At 43.4% G+C, this 11,599-nt stretch overlaps 1 protein-coding gene across 1 annotated transcript in view; it reads right to left on the bottom strand.

Moving 5' to 3' along the window:
* The window catches only part of MYO18B (myosin XVIIIB), a 1,710,199-nt gene extending 1,701,343 nt beyond the window's left edge, over window positions 1–8,856 (bottom strand). The window contains exon 1 of the mRNA XM_078665559.1: window positions 8,745–8,856. The gene's annotated coding sequence lies outside the window, so the exon portion shown is untranslated. The remainder of the gene's footprint in view (window positions 1–8,744) is intronic.
* Between the last annotated feature and the right edge of the window lie 2,743 nt (window positions 8,857–11,599).

Here is an 11,599-nt window from a genome sequence, read left to right on the forward strand (position 1 = left end):
CGTCAAAAAATAGAAATGTGAAGCTAAATGTGTCCAGCATTCAGCAATTTTTTTTTAGGCCAGTAAAGGACGCAGACACCCAATGGTATTCCCATACTGAAGGTGAGTGGAGTGATTGCTTATGCCAAATGTAATGCAGTTTTAGCAACTTTTGCATTATATCTTTATGTTCTTTCTTTTTACTCCTGGTCTTACCTTGTCATATTGAGCTCACCTTCCTCTTTGTATATTTTTACTCTGCGTCCAATTCTGCTGCGGCTTGACCGAGTGTTTCGTGACAGGAAGTGGAGCAGTACACTAAAGGCAGGTCAGCGCTCTAGTCGTTCCTTTAGTCATTCCTTCAGTCCACTTCCTCTTTCCTCAGCCTATTTAGGACAGGACACACTTTTGTGTAGTAACCGGCTATTTAAATGGAGCCGGTTTGCCGAGGCCCCGATCTCCAGTCGCATCTGGAGTATTGCCAACGGGTACCAACAGACAGGTAAGTGGGGTGCTGTACAGCTGTTTAGATTTTTTCAAGCTCTTTTAATTAATGTTTGCTCGTGTAATCTGCCTTATATCTTATGTTTTTTTTAACCTATTGGTTCCTACATTGGTTATAACCAGGGCTCGAGTCGGGGTACCACGCGGCTGGACAGCGTCCCCCCACTTATTTTACCGGGTTTTTACCAGGTGGACACCATCCCCCCTGCCCAGAAGATGGAGCCTGTACCCGAGTCTGCACCTGCGCGCGGATGATAGCCTTTCAAATGCACTTGAGGCCCAGACTAATCTCCCCTTCCACCTTGCGCCCTCCCCTTGCCAGCCTTTCTCAGAGCACAGCCGAGGCGCCAAGGCTTCATGGAGCTGCGCTGTCAACACGCCAAGCATGTCACTTCCAGGGACCCCGACAGATGCCTGTAGTGCCTGCGGCCCAAGTCTGTAATAACCGTGTGATCCGAGGAATGGGTCCTGTGTATGATGTGTTCTTGTGTTTTGAGTGACTGCCACTTATTGCAGTATTATACCTCTACTTGTATCTTGTATGTATTCACGCATTTCAGATGGAGTCCGGCAAAATTTGTGACGTCACTTCTTGTCTTGATGTCACTTCCGGTGCCACCACCTAACTTGGAGCATCCCCCCACTTCTTTTTTTATGACTTGTGCCCTGGTTATAACATTGGTTGTAGTCACCACAACGCCCATATGGCACTAGGCAGAATCATGTAAGCACTTCTTACGCACAGACTACTATTTCCACAGTGGTAATAACTATCATTATAGCTATCGCAACAACTGTAAAACAATTTCTCTTGGGGGTGCCATCATTTAATTTTGTTCTCACAGAATAGAGGTGATCATAATGGTAAATATTAACATCGTGAGTGCTATGCTTAGAGATACAATACTTTTATGTGTGCGTACTTAACTTCATTGGCACAAACTACAGGTGGCCGTATTGGCGACTATTTTTATTAATGTTATTACAAAGCTGAGAAACACAATACATGTGGGTGTGATCATTCTATTTCTCTATCGCACGGTGCTCCCATTGGTGGCATGTTTTATGCTAGAGGTAACAACAATGGCTAATATTGATGTTGCTTTAACACCTGGAGAACATTGGTTACACCATTATAGCGCAGAGGAATACAATGCGTGTGGAGCTGAGCACCTGATATTGATCGCAGAGTGCTTCCCTAGGTGGCAACTTTATGTTGGTGATGATGATAATGGTTTATATTACCATTGCCTCAAAATCAATCAGTTTAGCGAGCACTAGCCTTTTACGTTGTCCACAGGGGCACTTATCACCTATTTGACATGCTACAAGTATTTGGCAGGTTGACATCACAAGGCAAGATACTTTCTGTTGTCAGATGGTTATCTGACAATATTCATAAACACACCAGTTAATCGTTCAGGTGTGTAGATAGCACAATATGGGCACTTATAGCAGAGACCATGGATAATTACCATATCTACAGCTTGTCAGGGCCTCTTGAGACACACCGAAGACCACTTCTGTTATTATAAAGGTAACTATTCTACATACTGTTGACTATATGATTGTAATGATGGCATGTGGGTTAGCCGTTCACTTGAACTGGATTTCTTAGTGAACTGTTTGAACCTCGCATGCACTTTAAGGATGGAGGAATGTCAACATAATTCTGGTTATGTTTGTCATTTTTACAAACTCCCCTTTTTTTACAGAGATGTGCCACCTTCCTTGAGCTGTCACCAGGTAGAGGTGAGAACACTTATCCGTGCACTACGGGTAAGAACATTCATTAATTCTCATACATGCAGGCAGCATCCAAAAGATTTGGCAAAAAGATTACCACACACTATTTGTATAAAACGTTTGTAAGCATGGTCACTGTGACTGCATTTATGTTTTCCCATTGTGTCTTGTTTCTCTCTTTCATTAGGCATGACCAGTATAACCTGGACATGATAACAGCAGGATTAACGGTTTGATACTTGATTAAATTCATTTGTATTTTGGACACTATTTAACTCTTCTCTAGCAGCAGCTCCCCTTTGGGTCCTGATAAAAGACTTGACACCTGATGTGCCACCCTGGCTGAAACATGTAGACCCCTTTGTCACACACATGCAGTTTTAAATCCATACTGCAGGTGCACTGTTTTTAATGCTGATAGTGAGAACAAGTTAATAAAGGCTACCCTTTTATTCCCCCTCCAGTTTTGTTCTAATTTGTGCTACCATTTTATCACCCCTTCACAGTTTTTTTCTCATTTGTGCTTCGCCCTCACCTGAGTGACCTTTGTCTCTCAACTATTGGATTTAGTATATCCTCAGCAGAGCAGGAATACAAAAACATCCCTGAGCTCCTCCCTCTCAGAGAGAGAGTTGTAGCCCTTGGTGGGACCAGGAATTCTCACCAAGAGGAGAAACTAATATGATTAAGTATGCCACCTATGGTGGGTGAGGGATTTTGTCCTGAAAGGGATCATCCCACAGGCTCTCCTGTGTGATTTTGCCCATCACTTTGAATGCTTGTTGAGTAACTTTCAGACCCAAGGATTTCTTTGTTAGTATTGAATAAATTATTGGGGACGTAATCTTTGTGCGTCGTTAAAATTCCCTCAGACCCTCCTCTATTTTTTCGTATATAGTACTATCTAGAAAGACACCAACTACTGGAACCTTCCCAATCAGGTTTCTGGGTAGGTTTCAGTACTGAAGCAGCCCTGGTGGAGGTAGTCGACAACATAAAACTCTCCTTAGATGACATGCAGCCAGCAATGCTGGTCTGCTGGACTTATCGGCGGCCTTCAACACTATCTCTCATGCTATTTTAATACAAAGGCTTGAAGAGATTGGAGAAGGAGGTAAAGACCCAAGTTGGCTGAAAAACTTTCCAGCACTGTCCAAATTGAATCTATAGTTTTCAGCAGCTCAGAGGCTGATGAAGGAGTCCCTCAGGGATCAGCACTTAGTCCCATCCTATTTAACGTCTACGTAGCACCCCTAGCCTGGGTAATCAGGTCATATGGGTTTGAAGTTATTTCAAATGCAGATGACACCCAGCTAATCATCACCTTGGGACCTAACTCGCAAGACACAAGAACCAGATTTATCAATTGCATGTCTCATATATCCAACTGGATGCATACAAATTATCTACAACTCAATACCTACAAGACCACATTGATTCTATTTGGCAAATCACAATCATTGTGGCCAACATAATGGCGTCACACCAGCATAGGTCCCTGCCCCACACCAAAATATATGGTGCGAAACCGTGGGACTATAATAAATGATAAGATATCCATGAAGGGCCCTGTAAATCAGACACTGGCCACATGCTACAACACCATGAGAATACTACGAAAGATCTTCCAATGTATTCCCTGGAAGCCAGGAAAACGCTGGTTCAGAATCTAATAGTTGGCCAATTAGATTATGGCAATGCACTCATGGCCTCCATTATTGAAGACCTATATACAAGGCTCCAGGTAATGCAGAACATCTGAGCCAGACTAGTTTTGAATCTTCCTTCCCGATCCCCTTCGGGACCTACCCTGAGAGCACTGCACTGGCTTCCAATCAGGAAGCATACCTGCTATAAACTTATGTGTGTCGCACATAAGGCCCTGCCCATAATGGGGCCAAGCTATTTATCCAAGAAACTCAGGTGGTACTCACCAAAGAGAAACCTTGGGTCTGAAGAAAAACATCTTCGCACACCTCTGATAGTTTGCACCGCCAGAAATTGTGGTAGGTCTTTCTCTTGCCTGGCCCCTCAACAATAGAATAAGCTCCCAATGCATACTTGTACCATCTCAGACCATAAACAGTTTAAAAATCAGTTAAAAACCTGTCTAATCTAAAATGAGTTTTTCCATGTCGTAGGACGCCGCCCACTGCCCCCCCCCCCCATGGCCTACTACAGCTCCATGAAATATGCGTGCTTTACAAATGATCATAAAATAACAACATTTTGATTTGCATACCCCACATAGTGAAATTGTGTCTTATGACCCATAGGATGAGTACAAGATGTACAACAGAAGCAGGCAAAATGATCAACATTCAAAGTGCAGTCTAATATCATTTTGTAAGACCTGGCATCATTTGGTGTGGTTTCCCCCTAACGTTTTGCTTTCAGATGTCCTGTTTTTGCTGGCCTCAGAACTCTGCGCACTTTACATCTGTTAACCACTGCTAAAGTGCTTGTGCTTCCTGCACAAAACATGGTAACACTGACTTATATCAATTTGGCATATTTCATTTACTTATAAGTCCCCAGTAAAGTGCACTAAGTGTGCACAGGGCCTTTTACTTAAATGCTACTAGTGGGCCTGCAGCACTGATTGTTCCACCCACTTAGGTAGCCCCTTAAACATATGTCAGGCCTGCCACTGCAGAGAATGTGTGTGCAGTTTTAAACTGCCATGTCGACCTGGCAAAATAAACCTTTTGCAAGGCACAAACCTTCCTTTTTAACATATAAGTCACCCCTAGGATAGGCCCTGGACACCACAGAGGGCAGGGTGCAATGTATTTAAAGAGTAATACATGTACTTTTAAGCTTACAAATCCTGGTAGTAAAAAAGTTTAAGTTTGTATTCCACTACTGCAAGGACTATCTCTTCCACAGGATAACATTGGAGTTGCCTTATTACATTTTATAAGGGTAATTTCCAAATGGGAAGGGATGCCTGGGGCATGTTTGGTGTCTCTGGAATCCTAATTTAAAATCCTAACATGGCAAAGTCAGATTTGAATTCAAAGTTCTGAAAATACTACTTTAAGAAAGTTGGCATTCTCTTGCCTTAGCCATTTGGTGTCTGCAGCCTGTCTCTGGTCACATGACTGGGTGTAGTTGGCAGTTGTGTTTTGCTCCTAGACAACCAGACACAATGAGTGCTTAAGTGAGACTGGTTGGGGCATCACTGGCAGGATGAAGGGGAGGAGCTGGTCCCAACCTAACTTATACCTAAATAGGCTTGTTCTGTTTTCACACAAAGGGCTGCATATCACCTGTAATTAGTCTAAAGCCAGGGGAGAGAAGGCAGGGCACCTGTGCACTTCAAAGGTATGTCTCTAGAAAATTCTCCCCACTTCAAAAGCACAACTGTGTATAAAAGAAGGAACTCAGGCACCACCACTGAAGGGCTGGCATCTTGCAGCCTCGGTGAGAAGGACTGGACTTGCATCTCCTGAACACAGAACCCAGCGTGACTGCAAGGGCTATCTGGCTGGCCTCTTGACTTGAAGTCTCATGGACATAACAGGCTTCAAACCATTTTGCATCTGCACCTGGGCTCTGCCATCTGTGAGTCTTCCCTGCCAAGTGGTGCCACTCCATTCCTGGAGCCCTGGAAGAGGGCTTAAGGTGCCTTGCCAGCTTGTGTGGATCCCGTGGAACCGATGCATCTACTCAGCTGTGCGGCGCAACCAAGAGCAGAACTGACGCATCCCTGCTGCCACATGGATTGGACCAGTCATGAAGACTTGCATTGCTGCCACAGTCTGCATCACCTTCGGAACTGCCACAAAGTGACGCATCCTTGGCACAGGCCCTTGCATCTTTTGTCGACAGCAAGCTTGAATACAATGCTGGACCCGGCATTGCAGTCTCGCAGCTCCTCGGAACCGATGCATCTCCCCAACTATACGATGCTTCCCTCACTGTGGACTTGGCATCACAAGCCCCCCTCTAAGGGATCCTAGCCATCTACACAAGAAAACATCGCACTGCTGCCCTGCCACATCTCAAAACTGATGCATCACTAGGGCTGCACGATGCATCTTCGATGCGGATCCACCAGAGCACCGCAAACTAGAATTTAAGGTACTCTGTTCACCTGACATAACTGGGTCCCTGTAGCTGGCCTGCGTTCCATCACAGTCGGCCTGAACTTGTGACTTTGTACCGGCCTGGTGCAGCCAGATATTCACAGTTGACACTTTATGGCCTTTGGAGCTATTTGGCCAAAAAACTTTGAAATTCAATAACTTCAATAATTCAATAATTCCAGTTCTACTGGTCGGATTTTTTTCATTTTGGTGTTGTATTATTTATTCAATTAAGTTCTATTATCAAACATGCTGTGAGATCTTTTTGTGTGGTGTTTTCATTGTTTTACTGCATAGCAGTTGCACAAAAACTTTAAAAATTGCCTCTAAGTTAAGCCTGACTACTCTGTGCCAAGCTACCAGGGGAATGAGTACGGGTTAATTTGGGGTTTACTTGTGTCTTACCCTGACTAGGATTGTGGTTGCTCCTTGACCAGAGCTCACACCCCAATCAACCAGTACCCCAAAGTCTAACTCATTTCTAATGACTTAACAACAATTTTCTTTGCTGTGAAAATCCCACCACACACTTTTATCCCCTCTAACTGTGGCAACATAAAAATAAAAATAAACTAATAAGCACTGGAACTGACCATCACCATGTACATCAATTCAAGGGTACCAAGATGGGATGCTTGGAAATTAAGTTATTTATTGCCTTCCATGCCAGAAAAAAGACATACTGTTTCTTTCTGAAAATCTTTCTTGTGAGGCATACATTTGGAATGATGCCCAAGTTTTTTCTAAATTGTTGTGTAGGGGAGAAACCTGGTTACTGGTAGACACCTTTCTTGGCTGGGTCATATGACATCTTTTCAAATGGCATGCCAAAAGTACAAATACACATTCATCTTCCCTTAAAAATAATACAACTCTTTGACAATATTTTGGGCAGCCGTTACCGAAGACATTTTGCTCAGTCATTAATTTCATAGACCAGCATATCATCATTATAATCAGCGGAGACCATCGTTCAATCACACACCAGGCATTGAACTTCTGTGAAGTGTTTATTTACTGTTCTAACTCTAAGTCGACTTAGATACTGAGGTATGTTGTTTGGAGGACTAAAACTGATTTTTATGTCAACACATTCTGAAACACTCACTGTAAAACAGCCTAATAGAGTATGGGAAAGAGACAACATAGCGCACAGATTCTCAAACAAATGGCCTTTGCCTGGCTCAGACTTTACAACTTCGGTGAAGACTAGTTCAGTATTTAGAACTTTGTTCATTGTTTTCCTGCCACACATGTATGCACACATGTATACCCTTAAACACATGTATTCACTCTAGCACACACCATCTGATCAAAGCACACAAGCCATCAGGCCACAACACAAACTGTTGCAAGACACAATCACACTAACACAAACATAGAAGTGTTTCACTTTCTATTCTCAGTAAACAACACCTTGCTTGAAGAAGAAAACTTCAAGCCAAGTGCCAGACACATTCAGTATGTATCATTAACAAAAAGGCAAAGTGAGTACCGAGAGATTTGGGCTCATGCTGTTTAATATATGCCTGTGTTGCCATCTTTGGTTTCTGATGACGTTTACAACCACTGGGCCTTCAGCTTCGAGGACAGTGAACCCCTCAACTGCAAGATAGGATCATATTGGATGCTGCCATTGTACAGCTGAATGTACTTGAGAAAACACACATTGTACCACAGATTCCATTTTACAAGTTTACACCCAAAAACACGACGGGAGCCATACCAACAAGGTATAATACTTGTGTTTCTATCCCAGTGAAAGGAGTTACAGATGTATCCCTTTGTTTCCTTGATACTGTTACATTCCTTTGTTTATAGTTAGTGTACATGAGAAACAGCATGGGATAAGCCATAATTGTAGATGTATGGAGTGTGGCATGCTTTTGGACATGACCCACTAGCTGATTCGCCTCTTGTGAGTCATGGACTTTTCCTACACCCGATAAATAAAATATTACACTGTCCACAATTGCATGAATATATCATTCATATTGTTGATGTCACTTTTTTCCTTTCCGAATATTTACACAACACTGCTTTCAATATATTAAGGGAAACATCAATCCCCAAATCTCCTCCACTGATATAAGTCTCTCAGTGTCTAAAGTTGGGTAAAGATAAGTAAATGTAGTCTTTCTAAGAAACAATTTGGGTAACCGTTTTTGAGTGACTCGCTTTAAAGTACCAGTAATTATTCCTTTGACTTCTGTCACCAGTCCTTTTAGTTGCAGCAACTTAAAGAGATAAAATAACAAGTTCACAGAGCTGAAATTAAACCTGTCTCGCAGCAGCCATTCAAAATCTTGCTAAAAATAGCCCTGATTGCCCTCGGCCGCACAGAAACAAGTGAGCAAAACTGCCATGTATAGAGTTGAAAATGATAAGAGAAAACTTAAAGTCTGAAGAGTTGGAAGACGTTACCTTTTACAGTTGTAGCGCTGCCAGGTTGGGGCAGGTTCATACGTCCTACACGCAGGAAATCGTCTATAATCGCTGCCGCACGATTCTACGAAGCCGGAGGAGCAGACAGTGTCAGGGAAGAGTGACAGGCAGAGGGTCCCCGGCCGTCCTGCCAGGCCCGCCCCTTCCGTTCCGCTCTCACCCCCTGTCAGGGCTGCAGTGTGATGGCGACAGCTGAGATGACACAGGTCAGGTCTAAAAATACACTCCAGACCCATGTGTTGGGCATGAGTGGCCAGCTCAGGCCGTGACGGGAGGCCCATTTGGCAAGTAGGGGGGTGGTGAGGGGGGACAATAACAGAGACATAGCAGGAACAGGCGGAATATTGTGACCAAAGGACCCGCTGTTGCCCATGTCACACTCTGTCCCCTTCTAGGAACAGCCAGGCCTGCTGCTTCAGAACAGAAACAAGCCCCAGCACCTATATCGACATACACATATACATAGCATGTAACAATTTAAGAAGCACACACCGCAATAAGGTAAAAGCGCAATGTATTCCTCCCCGAAGAAACATCTATCCTATTAGATCACAGTTGAATCCAAGCGAAAGCTAACCAGATTGTCATTTTTTTCAATTTGGGTAATTGTTAATATGGCACTCTTCTTTCGTCCTGCAATTGTTAATATGGCACTCTTCTTTCGTCCTGCTTCATTCACTTATTACAGCAGCATAATCGTCTCCAGACACGAAAATAATGCATTTATGTATTTTTTAAATAAAGAAGTGATTGGAAACGCGTCATTCAATAAAATCAAACACTTCCCGGCTCTGTTCATTTAACCGGTGATACTACGCAAATTTCAAAATTTAGCTAATCGAAGAGTTCAACACTAAGCACTGTCCTTTGGAGTTACACGGAAGAAGTACGGAGATACCCTTCTTTGGCTCAATTGCTCAGGGTGGAGCCTGGAAATCTGGGATAAATCCCGGATTCTTCCGTTTGACCAAATTGTGTCATCCTGGGCAGTTATTTTACTCTCCACCTTTTTCTTCGGTATCACATTTAAGAGCACCTTGAAATAAATACAGCCATTCAGGAGTGGTGTGGGGAGGGGCGGGGGTGCGTTCGTGCCGAAATGACGGAAATCTCTTGGCAGAGTGATACAGGGCAGGGCGCATGGACTTGGGAAACTTGGCGGCTATGGATGATACATCATGTTTTGGAGCTTTAGCCTGGCTGTCAGATGGCCCCTTTGCGAAGATAGCGCCCTGGACCTGGGCCTGGGCAGAGAGAAATGTGGCGCCCTTACTGGTGATAGTGAATTATAATTAGGGCTCCCAGTTTTCTGTTTTTACGGATTTGTACATATAAATACAGACAGAAATCTATATTTCCTAATCTATATTTGCTTTGTCTGTATTTATATTTAGAAACGGAAAAATACAAGAAAATGTTGCCACACTGCCATGCACAAATCCAGCTAAGCCCCCTTCCTGCTTCTGGAAATTCCTTCCCGGGCGCGCACACAGTCGCACCCAAGTACTTCACAGGTCTTATAATATGAGGCAGCAGGGGAGGGGTCCCTTTTGTGTTCACTGGTCAGTACCTGGACGAGCAGGGACTGGACTGGCCTCTTAACACAAATATCCCTGGATCTCCCTTAGCTCCCCTAAATCACAATGATAGCTTAGCTGCCTCACACAGATGATGGTCCTGTTGATGTGTGCCAGCAGGGTCACAGGGTGAAGCAGAGAAAGAAAGGGGGCTAAGGAGGTATTAAATACATACTTCACGCCATGTGAAAATGAAGGACTAGAATCACTTTATACTGGCAAATCAGACAGAAACGAACAGGCAGGAACAAGGACAAGGCCAGTGCTTTAAATGTGAAAAAAATAAGTGAGGGTACTCATCAATTTAAGCAGTGAATGGGGGAGGGCAATTGTGGACGGAGCTTGGAGGCAGACATTTAACGCCTTAACTGCGGCCGTTATTTCGGCACAGTGCTGGGTGTTCTATAGAGTGGGCGGGGCCGCGTCGGCAGGTGAACGTTCGCAGCACCAGCCAGGTAGTCCTCCGAACGTTCGGCATCCGACGGCAGCATCAATGGGGTTAATGGGAGCCAACTTTTCTTGGTGCCTATTGTGCTTGATAATACAGAAATATTTCTACTCTCTGTAGAGTATTTGGTTTTTCCTCCCATGTGCAAAAGGTTACGTTTATTATTTTGGGAATGTCATACCAATTGTCTCTGAGCCTATGCAAATATGAAACATAAAAGTCACAAATTTTCTCAGTGTGCACAACAGTTATTGCATGCAATTTGACTAAGCAACCTGTAGGATAAATTTTGCACCTTGCATCTTTACATCCTTTTCCTCTCTGTTCCCTCCTCCACTTTTCGCACAGTAAACATCAAAACTGAAGTCACAGAACCAACCCAAAGGAAAGGGAACATTTTCAATCTGGTCTTCAACACAAGGTATACTACACTACTATCTCAACCATCATCTATTATACAGCAGGCACCCACTATGGTCAATCAAAACGAATGTATAAGGTTACAACCCATACTTTTATAACGCATACCTTTACAACGCATTTTTTACAACACAACATCCATTACAACGCATTCCATCACAACGCATGCCATTACAACAAATTTTTTAAAACTACCTTTACAACGCATTCCATTACAACGCATACTACCTTTACAACGCATACCATTACATTGCATGAATGGTAAGTATTGGATAGTGTAGGGGTAAAAATTACTATTCTTACTCCAGGGGGTGCAACAGTAGGGTAAGTGTTGGATAGTGTAGGGGTAAAAATTACTATTATAACTCCAGGGGGTGCAACAGTATGTA

Source organism: Lissotriton helveticus, chromosome 11 (assembly GCF_964261635.1).
Source record: "Lissotriton helveticus chromosome 11, aLisHel1.1, whole genome shotgun sequence".
NCBI lineage: Eukaryota > Metazoa > Chordata > Amphibia > Caudata > Salamandridae > Lissotriton > Lissotriton helveticus.